This window comes from Neolamprologus multifasciatus, chromosome 11, assembly GCF_963576455.1.
Source record: "Neolamprologus multifasciatus chromosome 11, fNeoMul1.2, whole genome shotgun sequence".
In the NCBI taxonomy this organism is placed as follows: Eukaryota; Metazoa; Chordata; class Actinopteri; order Cichliformes; family Cichlidae; genus Neolamprologus; species Neolamprologus multifasciatus.
In genome coordinates this window covers 47,876-62,276 of record NC_140449.1, presented here as the reverse complement: position 1 = coordinate 62,276, position 14,401 = coordinate 47,876, and the positions used below count along the sequence as shown (strand labels likewise).

Below are 14,401 nucleotides of genomic sequence, written 5' to 3'. Positions count from 1 at the left end.
GCTACGTCTGCATTACAGTTTTTGGAAATATGAAATCACTATAATAGTGTAGAAATTTGTATTTAAACATCTTTACATTGACAGAAATTGGAGTTTCTATGGTTTGACCCATTTGTGATAGAAGTGAGCTGTATGTGGCCTACGATGAAAAATAAGTTTTACATCCTGTGAGGCCTTAAGCCTTGTTATTATTTGGTGGGCCTGTTTTATTTCCTTTTGTTCAGGTCATCATTAGTGGCTCCTCCCATCTATTACGACTCAAGGAATTCACCTGTTTGGGAACCTATGTAAGGTGATATTCTTTTAAGATGGCGGCCACTCTCCCCCTCCTCTAAGAAGGCTGGAGCTTTTCTGGCACCCAATTTAGTTTTTTTTCCCCCCCGCTTTTGTGGCTTTTGCAGTTATTTCTAGTTTCAGTCACTTGTAGGTAGGTTATAGGTAAGCACATAGTTGTAGTTTTTTCTGCTTTACCTCTGTTTGTGCTTAATAAATGAATATGGTAAAATTATTTGTGTGGAATTCCCTTCTTTGTCATGTCCCTAACAAGCTGTGCATATTAATAATACTATTACTACTAATAATAATAATTCATTTTATTTGAGGGTGCCTTTGTAAAACCCAAGGTCCCCTTACAAAGAGAAAAAGATAAACATGGATAAAGATCAATAAAACAGTAGATAAAAATAGATTAAAATTAATTAAAATACAACCCCCCCCCCCCCCACACACACACACACACACACGCACACACAAATAAAAAAGCAACCAAGATTTGACAACAAGTAAAATCTGACTTAAATAAGGAAAGGGAATCTATTGTTCTTATAACTAGAGGAAGTGAGTTCCAGAGCCAAGGAGCAGAGCAACTGAAAGTTCTGTTCCCCATTGTGATAAGACCAGCATAAGGAACAACAAGATGAATGGCAGATGAAGATCTGAGAGAGCGGGAAACAGTGGTGATATGAAGCAGATCACAAAGATAAGGAGTGGCAAGGTTCTGGATGCACTCAAATGTGAGAACTAAAATTTTTAAGTTTATCCTAGCTTGTATGGGTAACCAGTGAAGCTGTTGAAAAATTGGGGTGATATGGTCTCTTAAGTGAGTATGAGTTATGACCCAAGCTGCAGGATTCTGAAGAAGTTGAAGTTTATGGAGGGACTTATTAGAGAGACAAAATAAGAGGGAGTTGCAATAATCAATCAGAGAAGTAATAAGACAATGGACAAGGATGGCAGCAGCATGGGGAGTAGGGAACTAAGCAAACTAAGCAACCAACTGTATTTGGCACATACACAATCATACAGAGTACAACATGTATAAAATGCTTGTGTCCGAGCTGTGGACTGGCTGCAGACGTAGCCACGCCATTCCAGGGCTTGGTTTTAGCATGGAGGGTCTAGCCAGGACCCTTACTGGATACCGGGTGGGAAGGGACAAAGTCGGTTAATGATACATAAGTGAAAGTATGCAGACCGGGTTATGTAATTAATGTGAGACTGAAATGAGAGAGTACTGTCAAATATGGCACCCAAACTCTACAGTAATACCTAGTTTAACAATTATTATTCACACCAAATACAAGCTTTATACTGACATGCAATGTGAATGGAATTGTAGGAGAAATAATAATAATATATTTTAATATTGCATTGTTAATCACCAATTAATGGCCAATCACATTATATGGTGCTACTATAAATAGCTGCCATCTGAGCAGTTGTTAGAGGTTGGCCACTTTGTTTCATACTCAGGTGATGTTGTTTGATCAGCCTGGGCCTGGGTGGGCACTTAATACCTTTAGAGCTTTGTTCAAGTTTTTTTCTGCCCGTATCAGTATATATGTATACATATTTATAATATGCAAATCAATATTTCAAAATAAATTATTTATCAAATTAAACACTTATATGATTTTTGAATTCATTTACTTATTTCTCTTTTTTAAATTGTAACTTGAAAATCTGTTTTTTCTAATTTGTAATTTAAAAATGCTTTTTGAAATGAGGTTTTTATTGAGAGTTAAAAAATTTGTGAAATCTGTTTTAGTTTGAAGTATTTATTAATTGATTAATAATTCATTTTGAAACATTGATTTATAAATTGTGTTATTAAGTTATTAAGTAATACATTAATTTAGCAATTTTTAAATGAATAAAATAATTTTGTATTTTGTTACACAATTCATTATTTTAACACAGATGCACTTCGATGCACTTGACTCTTCTGGTCCTCCATATTGACATCATTGGTTTCTTGCTCTTCTCCCTAATATCCCGCAACACACACACACGCACACACACACACGCACACACATACACACATCTGCCCCGTGTTGTCAAATGATGTAATGTTTGTTTTTGTTGTGACTGTGCGTAAAGCAATGGTGGCAGGGAGGAGGGCGTTCCTCCTGAATGAAGTATTTGAATTAGCCTTATACGATTTGCAAATGAATGTGATGCAAATGTCTTGATCATAATTTTTACTTGCCAGAGATTCGGTTTCTATTTGTGTAAAATAAATGTAAATAAATGTAAAAATAAATGTCACACTTGTCCTTGAGACTATCTATTACTCTCGATGACATTACTTTTGCGTCAAATCTTGAAGTTATGTCCGTCAATGTGAATAATAAACAAATATGTGGGACTGCTTTAAAGGGGTTATATCCCCCCCCCCTCCCCAACACACACACACACACACCCCGGACCTGTTGTACCTCGTCAGTCTACGGCACAAAATTAAAGGAAGGGGGATTATTTCAGAATAAAAGTACTGGTACGATATCATGAATTAGATGCCCTTCCATCTAAGCATCCCTCACTAGCTCACCTGTTGCTGTATACATCCGGGTCTTCCACCTGCCTTCTCAAGCTGTTACAGGTAGAAGTCGTGTAAATTTTTCTGCTCCCTCCGACTGAATTGGTTACATTTTTGTTGATTGGTGCTACTCATGTTTTTGTAGAGATCACCTGCGGATTGTTTCCTCTGAAGTTTTCCCTCCACCGATTGCTGGTATGTTTTAATTCTGTGCGTTTAATGATTTTACTTCGCAGTAAACAGGTGTGTTTATAGGTCGTAGCTGCAGAAACCTTCACTCTGAGAATTGGAAGACGCTGTTTGTAACTTTGATTTTTCACGGTCTTAGCTTTATTTCTGTCACAATTTTACCGTGCATTCACAGCATGTCTGGTCCTGGGTGGGCGGCTGATAGCATTACAGTGGCGCCGCTACTGTTTCTCTGGCATACACTTACAGAAGTGCTGCTGCTTTGCCTTTATGCTTTGTTTTCTCCCTTCTTTCGTTCGGGTTTTATTCTTCCCATTTCAGCAACTGTCTGGGCAGTAATTTGATCTTGATCGTTTGATCTTTGTGCATTGCTCTGGTTTAAGTTTTTAAAATAGCCTTTAAGCTGTATGTAGAGTATATGGAAGCCTGTTAATGTGTTTTTGATCTATTGAATTATTCATTTCGAGCAGTTTGAATATATAACAATTAATATTAATTTTTGAAGTGATCAACAATAACACTTCTATTTGGGGGTTTACTGGGGTTTTTTGGAGGTGTGGTCCTAAACTTTTGATCAACTGTAAAACAGCCTGTTTCAGTTTAAGCGTTGTTTTCAATAACCTTCTAAAAATGTTTTGTTTCACTCCCATTTCTTCTTTTTGCATGTTCGAGCTCCAGTTGGAACCTTGTTAAGATCCAACCATACAAAATATGATTTTGTTTTTGTGCCATTTTTCAAGTGGTCTCAAACTTTTGATCAGGACTGTGTTACACCATTGGAAGTAGGCTGTAACTGTCCCTGAGACAGTTAAAATAAAGTTGGTTATTTCATGCTTCTGTGATAGATTCATGCTTAATTTAGTTCATTTATTTACAAGATAAGATGATGAAAGTGTAACATTAATTTAAAAAAAACATGTCTAAAATATGTGATTACAAAATATGGGTTCGTTAAATATTTAAAGTGCTGTAAAGTTTGTATGAGGTGGAGTTTGTAATTGTCATATGACCAGAGTTTGGTTGAGAGCACAACCATGGAATTGTGGATCTAGCATGGATACATGGCTACAGATGCATCTACAGCCTCAACGTTAATGTTATTCTGCATGTGGTCCAAGAGGCGCACACGGTATGGTTCCATGTATATTGTTTGTATAATGTTGCATACGTGTTCTACACTGGTAATGAGAGGACATTTTTTGCGATATACATTATTGTGCATTTTTTCTGTTCTGCTTGCACAAGACTGTTTATGGACACTGATATGAGAGACTGATAAGCTCAAAACATTAATGTTGTAAACTTTGTGTTTCTTCAGTTTTCACGGTGTCTGAAGACAATAAGAGTGAGAGAGAGAGAAAAATAAATTTCTGAAGACATCAGTATGATGCGTGGCCATTCTTTGTTGGACCCCTGTAGTTACAAAGGCCCTCTCTCCGTTTTCTAGATGCAGCTGCACCAGTGTTTCTGCAATAGGGTTAACCACAGAGGCTTTTTTTTTGTAGATGAATATTTTATATAAATTAATAACTTGTTTCCTTTTATCAGGGGCTGATGCAATAATGTGGAAGTGACTGGATGCCTTAGTGGTGGGACCTTCCATGTGCCTTGATTATTTATGGACCTCTGGTTTAAACTGCACCATAGTGTGTGTGCGAGACAGGGATGGGGAACTCAAAATCTTGTCTTTTTGAGTCTCAGGTTGAAGTAGCAGCTTTACTAATATTGACCTGTGACTATTTCATGGATTCAGTGCAGCTGCTGAATAGATCACCTTCAGTGTCATTAAAAACACTGATAATGTTACTTAGGACAAAAACACATCATAGTTAATCAAGGCCGTTTTAATAAGGTTAAAGTTTTACCCAGTTATGAAACAGCAAAACTGTTAGTAAATGCATATATTCTTGTATCTTTTGGAAAGTTTTGTATTAGGCGAAATTGTATATGCATTATGAAAACAATCTTGCCATGCTGTTTCATCACTCATTCAATCAATCTTGCTTCCTGCAGCCTTTCTGACCTTGTAAATAACATAAACATAGATGAATAACATAAATACATAAATACTGAAGACATGGAACAAATCTGTGTCATGTCATTTATGTTTATTCTTCAGAGAACTTCCTTTTGGAAAGTTTTTTTTTTAAAGTTTGGTGTTTATTTATATAAATTTTTATTTTAAACATAGCTTTGGAAGTAAACCCAGACTCTTTTTGTGCTGTTTTATCAAAATTGTGTTGACATTCTGACAGAATAGTAAAGAATCTGAGTGTCTCCAAAGAGCACATTTGCTTGTCATACCTAACAGTTGCTGTTAGTTTTGTTTTGTCTTTATGTATTTGTTTACCAAAGTTATTCCTTTTTACATTTTTCCTAGCTGGGTTTTTTCCCACATTAATACAAAACTAAATGTCAGTGTTTCTATATTTAGTCTTTCACTCACTCCTTATTTTTACATATCCACTAAGATCCTATAGTCAAACATCCAGCCATTTCCATCACCTCAGCAAAAATACTACCTCTTCCACCTTTTCGCACTTACCCTTACTCATCGCCTGACTAGCAACTGTTTATGTTCAGATCTGGTTCCACTCACCTCCTTTTGTTGTACTTACCTGCAAAGGCTGTGGACTATTGACTTTTGCTTAACTAGGTGAAAGGACAGTCTCTCAAGCTGAACACAGGATACACATACACACGCACACACAGACACACACACACACACACACACACACACACACACACACACAGATACGCACTCACCTACCCTCACCCATCCCAAACGCCTCCAGTGCATGTCATGTGCTTACGTGGTGTACATGTGAATATTCATGTGCTTTTTTTGTGCTAAGGTGTTTTTTCACTGTCCTCAAACTGGTCTCCCAGTTAGGAGCCCAGTTTAAGTCTTTTTTTTGTCTCCTCTTGTCCCTGATGTGTGTACCTTCACTGATTTTTTGTATGGCATGGCTACGTCTGCATTACAGTTTTTGGAAATATGAAATCACTATAATAGTGTAGAAATTTGTATTTAAACATCTTTACATTGACAGAAATTGGAGTTTCTATGGTTTGACCCATTTGTGATAGAAGTGAGCTGTATGTGGCCTACGATGAAAAATAAGTTTTACATCCTGTGAGGCCTTAAGCCTTGTTATTATTTGGTGGGCCTGTTTTATTTCCTTTTGTTCAGGTCATCATTAGTGGCTCCTCCCATCTATTACGACTCAAGGAATTCACCTGTTTGGGAACCTATGTAAGGTGATATTCTTTTAAGATGGCGGCCACTCTCCCCCTCCTCTAAGAAGGCTGGAGCTTTTCTGGCACCCAATTTAGTTTTTTTTCCCCCCCGCTTTTGTGGCTTTTGCAGTTATTTCTAGTTTCAGTCACTTGTAGGTAGGTTATAGGTAAGCACATAGTTGTAGTTTTTTCTGCTTTACCTCTGTTTGTGCTTAATAAATGAATATGGTAAAATTATTTGTGTGGAATTCCCTTCTTTGTCATGTCCCTAACAAGCTGTGCATATTAATAATACTATTACTACTAATAATAATAATTCATTTTATTTGAGGGTGCCTTTGTAAAACCCAAGGTCCCCTTACAAAGAGAAAAAGATAAACATGGATAAAGATCAATAAAACAGTAGATAAAAATAGATTAAAATTAATTAAAATACAACCCCCCCCCCCACACACACACACACACACGCACACACAAATAAAAAAGCAACCAAGATTTGACAACAAGTAAAATCTGACTTAAATAAGGAAAGGGAATCTATTGTTCTTATAACTAGAGGAAGTGAGTTCCAGAGCCAAGGAGCAGAGCAACTGAAAGTTCTGTTCCCCATTGTGATAAGACCAGCATAAGGAACAACAAGATGAATGGCAGATGAAGATCTGAGAGAGCGGGAAACAGTGGTGATATGAAGCAGATCACAAAGATAAGGAGTGGCAAGGTTCTGGATGCACTCAAATGTGAGAACTAAAATTTTTAAGTTTATCCTAGCTTGTATGGGTAACCAGTGAAGCTGTTGAAAAATTGGGGTGATATGGTCTCTTAAGTGAGTATGAGTTATGACCCAAGCTGCAGGATTCTGAAGAAGTTGAAGTTTATGGAGGGACTTATTAGAGAGACAAAATAAGAGGGAGTTGCAATAATCAATCAGAGAAGTAATAAGACAATGGACAAGGATGGCAGCAGCATGGGGAGTAGGGAACTAAGCAAACTAAGCAACCAACTGTATTTGGCACATACACAATCATACAGAGTACAACATGTATAAAATGCTTGTGTCCGAGCTGTGGACTGGCTGCAGACGTAGCCACGCCATTCCAGGGCTTGGTTTTAGCATGGAGGGTCTAGCCAGGACCCTTACTGGATACCGGGTGGGAAGGGACAAAGTCGGTTAATGATACATAAGTGAAAGTATGCAGACCGGGTTATGTAATTAATGTGAGACTGAAATGAGAGAGTACTGTCAAATATGGCACCCAAACTCTACAGTAATACCTAGTTTAACAATTATTATTCACACCAAATACAAGCTTTATACTGACATGCAATGTGAATGGAATTGTAGGAGAAATAATAATAATATATTTTAATATTGCATTGTTAATCACCAATTAATGGCCAATCACATTATATGGTGCTACTATAAATAGCTGCCATCTGAGCAGTTGTTAGAGGTTGGCCACTTTGTTTCATACTCAGGTGATGTTGTTTGATCAGCCTGGGCCTGGGTGGGCACTTAATACCTTTAGAGCTTTGTTCAAGTTTTTTTCTGCCCGTATCAGTATATATGTATACATATTTATAATATGCAAATCAATATTTCAAAATAAATTATTTATCAAATTAAACACTTATATGATTTTTGAATTCATTTACTTATTTCTCTTTTTTAAATTGTAACTTGAAAATCTGTTTTTTCTAATTTGTAATTTAAAAATGCTTTTTGAAATGAGGTTTTTATTGAGAGTTAAAAAATTTGTGAAATCTGTTTTAGTTTGAAGTATTTATTAATTGATTAATAATTCATTTTGAAACATTGATTTATAAATTGTGTTATTAAGTTATTAAGTAATACATTAATTTAGCAATTTTTAAATGAATAAAATAATTTTGTATTTTGTTACACAATTCATTATTTTAACACAGATGCACTTCGATGCACTTGACTCTTCTGGTCCTCCATATTGACATCATTGGTTTCTTGCTCTTCTCCCTAATATCCCGCAACACACACACACGCACACACACACACGCACACACATACACACATCTGCCCCGTGTTGTCAAATGATGTAATGTTTGTTTTTGTTGTGACTGTGCGTAAAGCAATGGTGGCAGGGAGGAGGGCGTTCCTCCTGAATGAAGTATTTGAATTAGCCTTATACGATTTGCAAATGAATGTGATGCAAATGTCTTGATCATAATTTTTACTTGCCAGAGATTCGGTTTCTATTTGTGTAAAATAAATGTAAATAAATGTAAAAATAAATGTCACACTTGTCCTTGAGACTATCTATTACTCTCGATGACATTACTTTTGCGTCAAATCTTGAAGTTATGTCCGTCAATGTGAATAATAAACAAATATGTGGGACTGCTTTAAAGGGGTTATATCCCCCCCCCCTCCCCAACACACACACACACACACCCCGGACCTGTTGTACCTCGTCAGTCTACGGCACAAAATTAAAGGAAGGGGGATTATTTCAGAATAAAAGTACTGGTACGATATCATGAATTAGATGCCCTTCCATCTAAGCATCCCTCACTAGCTCACCTGTTGCTGTATACATCCGGGTCTTCCACCTGCCTTCTCAAGCTGTTACAGGTAGAAGTCGTGTAAATTTTTCTGCTCCCTCCGACTGAATTGGTTACATTTTTGTTGATTGGTGCTACTCATGTTTTTGTAGAGATCACCTGCGGATTGTTTCCTCTGAAGTTTTCCCTCCACCGATTGCTGGTATGTTTTAATTCTGTGCGTTTAATGATTTTACTTCGCAGTAAACAGGTGTGTTTATAGGTCGTAGCTGCAGAAACCTTCACTCTGAGAATTGGAAGACGCTGTTTGTAACTTTGATTTTTCACGGTCTTAGCTTTATTTCTGTCACAATTTTACCGTGCATTCACAGCATGTCTGGTCCTGGGTGGGCGGCTGATAGCATTACAGTGGCGCCGCTACTGTTTCTCTGGCATACACTTACAGAAGTGCTGCTGCTTTGCCTTTATGCTTTGTTTTCTCCCTTCTTTCGTTCGGGTTTTATTCTTCCCATTTCAGCAACTGTCTGGGCAGTAATTTGATCTTGATCGTTTGATCTTTGTGCATTGCTCTGGTTTAAGTTTTTAAAATAGCCTTTAAGCTGTATGTAGAGTATATGGAAGCCTGTTAATGTGTTTTTGATCTATTGAATTATTCATTTCGAGCAGTTTGAATATATAACAATTAATATTAATTTTTGAAGTGATCAACAATAACACTTCTATTTGGGGGTTTACTGGGGTTTTTTGGAGGTGTGGTCCTAAACTTTTGATCAACTGTAAAACAGCCTGTTTCAGTTTAAGCGTTGTTTTCAATAACCTTCTAAAAATGTTTTGTTTCACTCCCATTTCTTCTTTTTGCATGTTCGAGCTCCAGTTGGAACCTTGTTAAGATCCAACCATACAAAATATGATTTTGTTTTTGTGCCATTTTTCAAGTGGTCTCAAACTTTTGATCAGGACTGTGTTACACCATTGGAAGTAGGCTGTAACTGTCCCTGAGACAGTTAAAATAAAGTTGGTTATTTCATGCTTCTGTGATAGATTCATGCTTAATTTAGTTCATTTATTTACAAGATAAGATGATGAAAGTGTAACATTAATTTAAAAAAAACATGTCTAAAATATGTGATTACAAAATATGGGTTCGTTAAATATTTAAAGTGCTGTAAAGTTTGTATGAGGTGGAGTTTGTAATTGTCATATGACCAGAGTTTGGTTGAGAGCACAACCATGGAATTGTGGATCTAGCATGGATACATGGCTACAGATGCATCTACAGCCTCAACGTTAATGTTATTCTGCATGTGGTCCAAGAGGCGCACACGGTATGGTTCCATGTATATTGTTTGTATAATGTTGCATACGTGTTCTACACTGGTAATGAGAGGACATTTTTTGCGATATACATTATTGTGCATTTTTTCTGTTCTGCTTGCACAAGACTGTTTATGGACACTGATATGAGAGACTGATAAGCTCAAAACATTAATGTTGTAAACTTTGTGTTTCTTCAGTTTTCACGGTGTCTGAAGACAATAAGAGTGAGAGAGAGAGAAAAATAAATTTCTGAAGACATCAGTATGATGCGTGGCCATTCTTTGTTGGACCCCTGTAGTTACAAAGGCCCTCTCTCCGTTTTCTAGATGCAGCTGCACCAGTGTTTCTGCAGTAGGGTTAACCACAGAGGCTTTTTTTTTGTAGATGAATATTTTATATAAATTAATAACTTGTTTCCTTTTATCAGGGGCTGATGCAATAATGTGGAAGTGACTGGATGCCTTAGTGGTGGGACCTTCCATGTGCCTTGATTATTTATGGACCTCTGGTTTAAACTGCACCATAGTGTGTGTGCGAGACAGGGATGGGGAACTCAAAATCTTGTCTTTTTGAGTCTCAGGTTGAAGTAGCAGCTTTACTAATATTGACCTGTGACTATTTCATGGATTCAGTGCAGCTGCTGAATAGATCACCTTCAGTGTCATTAAAAACACTGATAATGTTACTTAGGACAAAAACACATCATAGTTAATCAAGGCCGTTTTAATAAGGTTAAAGTTTTACCCAGTTATGAAACAGCAAAACTGTTAGTAAATGCATATATTCTTGTATCTTTTGGAAAGTTTTGTATTAGGCGAAATTGTATATGCATTATGAAAACAATCTTGCCATGCTGTTTCATCACTCATTCAATCAATCTTGCTTCCTGCAGCCTTTCTGACCTTGTAAATAACATAAACATAGATGAATAACATAAATACATAAATACTGAAGACATGGAACAAATCTGTGTCATGTCATTTATGTTTATTCTTCAGAGAACTTCCTTTTGGAAAGTTTTTTTTTTAAAGTTTGGTGTTTATTTATATAAATTTTTATTTTAAACATAGCTTTGGAAGTAAACCCAGACTCTTTTTGTGCTGTTTTATCAAAATTGTGTTGACATTCTGACAGAATAGTAAAGAATCTGAGTGTCTCCAAAGAGCACATTTGCTTGTCATACCTAACAGTTGCTGTTAGTTTTGTTTTGTCTTTATGTATTTGTTTACCAAAGTTATTCCTTTTTACATTTTTCCTAGCTGGGTTTTTTCCCACATTAATACAAAACTAAATGTCAGTGTTTCTATATTTAGTCTTTCACTCACTCCTTATTTTTACATATCCACTAAGATCCTATAGTCAAACATCCAGCCATTTCCATCACCTCAGCAAAAATACTACCTCTTCCACCTTTTCGCACTTACCCTTACTCATCGCCTGACTAGCAACTGTTTATGTTCAGATCTGGTTCCACTCACCTCCTTTTGTTGTACTTACCTTCTCTTGCTTTTTTTTTTTTTTTTTTGCTTTTTTTTTTTTTAACCTTAATCAACTTTTGTTTTTAAAACTTCCACTTATTGTTGGACTTCTCCTTTTTTGTTTTTGTTCCTGACTGTTCCCAGTCTATGCTTTCTGGCTGACTTCACCCTCTCTGAAATAATCTTTTTTACCGCATCTTCAATAGCAGGTAAACTATTTGAACTTTTGCTCTAAACGTATTGTTTATATATCTGCCTATTCCTAGCCATTTTGTTGTTTGATTAGAAATTACAATTTATCTTTCAGTTGTTCTTCGTGGTCATGGATGATTTTGTGAGAAACAAACTGACTGAATGGGATCTACAAAAGTGGATGGATAAATTTGAAGGTAAGGTATTACTATGCATCACTGATGAGCACAGATTTTGTACAATAATAATGTGATGTTTAACATGACAATTTGGCAAGCGAAAGGTCACTGGATTGTTTCCAGCTGGAGATTTGGTGCTGTATCAGGAAGAGCATATTGCCTAATGAAGCATTTGGAGCCACCCACTGTGGCAACAACTTGTAGCAAGAGAGTAGCCAAAGAAGCTTTTGTGAATACTGAAAAAGAATCTGTTAGTGTAGACATAAATGCTGCAACTTTGTTCTGCAGCAAAGCAGGTAATTTTCCTACTGTACTGGAGTAGTACATATGCACCAACGGCAACACATTGGTACATTTTATACAAATCTCGATAATAGTTATGATAGTTACTTTTCTGTAGCATCTTATAGGTTGTTAAATTAACAGAGAAAAGTAAAATATATATTAATAAAAGAAAACACAAATGACATGCCTTCAATTCAAACAGCCAATGTATTAAATTACCCCTGTGAGGGCAAATTACACTTTAACAGCTGTGTCAATAACTAAACTCTCCTTCATCATATGCATATGTGTAGTAATTTTAAAATGATTTGCACATCTGCATTACTAAGATTTAAATTTTTAATTACAGATGAAGAAATTACACAGGAAAGTTTATATGAACTTAATGATGAACTCATTGATAAGTTGATTCCAAAAGTTGGACCAAGATTAACGTTCAAGCAGAAATTAAAGCAGTTAAAGGTAATTGTACTTGTGTTGTGTTTATTATGCTGCTCTCTTTTTTTGCTTGTTTTCTCTTTTTTTTCTCTTAATAGGTGATCAGCGAGATTTTTGTTTTTCTTTTTAAGTACCCTTTCGCACTGTCCCTCTTCCATTCTGTTTTTCTTTTCTTTCATCTTTCTTTCTGCCTTTCCTATCCCCCAGTTGTCTGTAACAACTGAAAATAAAATAAATAATAATAACAAATGTTGATCAAATGGACCAATACGGCAAAGCTGTGATGATCCACTTGGTAAAGTAAATTCGTTGGGTATCTTTGTTGGCCTTCAGACAACAATTCTGATGGCTAAAGAACCAAACGGGACAGACACAGAAATTAATTAATTAATTAATTTAAAAAAGTAATTGTACTGCATGTAATTAGTATTTCTAAAGTTGTCTGTGAAGGTTCTCAGTCAGTTTATTTCTAAAGTTATTTTGCATATTGTTATATTTGGTCTGATAAATCTCAATTTCTGTGAATTTATATTACAATTGGATTGGTATATGCAAACACACATTAACACAAAACTATTTACCTGGAATTTTTTGTTCTTACTAGGAAGAATAAAACATAAATCAGGAAACAGTCAATTTGTCTGTTCAAGTAAGTTAAATACAATTTCATTTAAATGGCCAAGATCAATAATAGCAATTACAGTGTTTCAGTTACTTTGCACTATTAACAGGAGCAAAAAGAAGCACCCGATAAAGATCAGGTAAGATTTATATATAATTAAATTCCTATATTTGATTACTTAATTTTTCATGCATTAAATATGTACATTGATCCCCAGGTTTTGGCATCCACAAGTGATAAAGGTAAGATGTATGCCATCTTATATATTACAAGTATTAGCAGTATTTTCAAGACAACAGTGTTTTCACTTGGACAGAATAATACCAGTCAGTTTGAGTATTAATTTTCACTCCTGAGCAAATCCCATTTAAAATTATTTATTGTACATTTTTATTTTTATTTTAATTTTATTTTATTTTTATTCAATTAGGAAAGAGAAGGTTTGAACATCCAGACGAGTCCAGCAAGTTGCAACCATCAGCTAAACGACAACATAGCTCCCAACCAAGATCATACTTGGGTATTTCTCTATAAAAAATGCCATTTAACAAAAATGGCATTTTTTTTTCAAATTATTTTTTTTCATTGGTTTATTGGTGTTAATGAAATTGAATTTTTAAGAGGCAACGGCACGCATGCCACATATACCATAATTAAATATTTAATGTTTTTGCCAAGTTCCCATATTATGAGCATGATACATAATGTTCAAACATTTTTCCTCTTTGTATTACATTTTGTAAATGGTAAATGGTAAAAATGGTAAATGGCCTGTATTTATATAGCGCTTTACTAGTCCCTAAGGACCCCAAAGTGCTTTACATATCTAGTCATCCACCCATTCACGCACACATTCACACACTGGTGATGGTAAGCTACAATGTAACCACAGCCACCCTGGGGCGCACTGACAGAGGCGAGGCTGCCGGACACTGGCGCCACCGGGCCCTCTGACCACCACCAGTAGGCAACGGCTGAAGTGTCTTGCCCAAGGACACAACGACCGAGACTGTCCAAGCCGGGGCTCGAACCAGCAACCTTCCGATTACAAGGCGAACTGGACTGTTCAAAACCGGAGTTACTCTTGCTGAGACTGGCAGGAGCTGAA

At 36.0% G+C, this 14,401-nt stretch overlaps 1 long non-coding RNA gene across 1 annotated transcript; it reads left to right on the top strand.

The window, feature by feature from the left end:
* The first annotated feature begins 11,621 nt into the window (after positions 1–11,621).
* LOC146507519 (uncharacterized) lies at positions 11,622–13,769 on the top strand. Its single transcript, XR_014876938.1, has 5 exons — positions 11,622–11,786; positions 11,885–11,966; positions 12,583–12,695; positions 13,511–13,535; positions 13,724–13,769. It is a non-coding gene; the product is annotated as an uncharacterized LOC146507519 (long non-coding RNA).
* Positions 13,770–14,401: the final 632 nt, after the last annotated feature.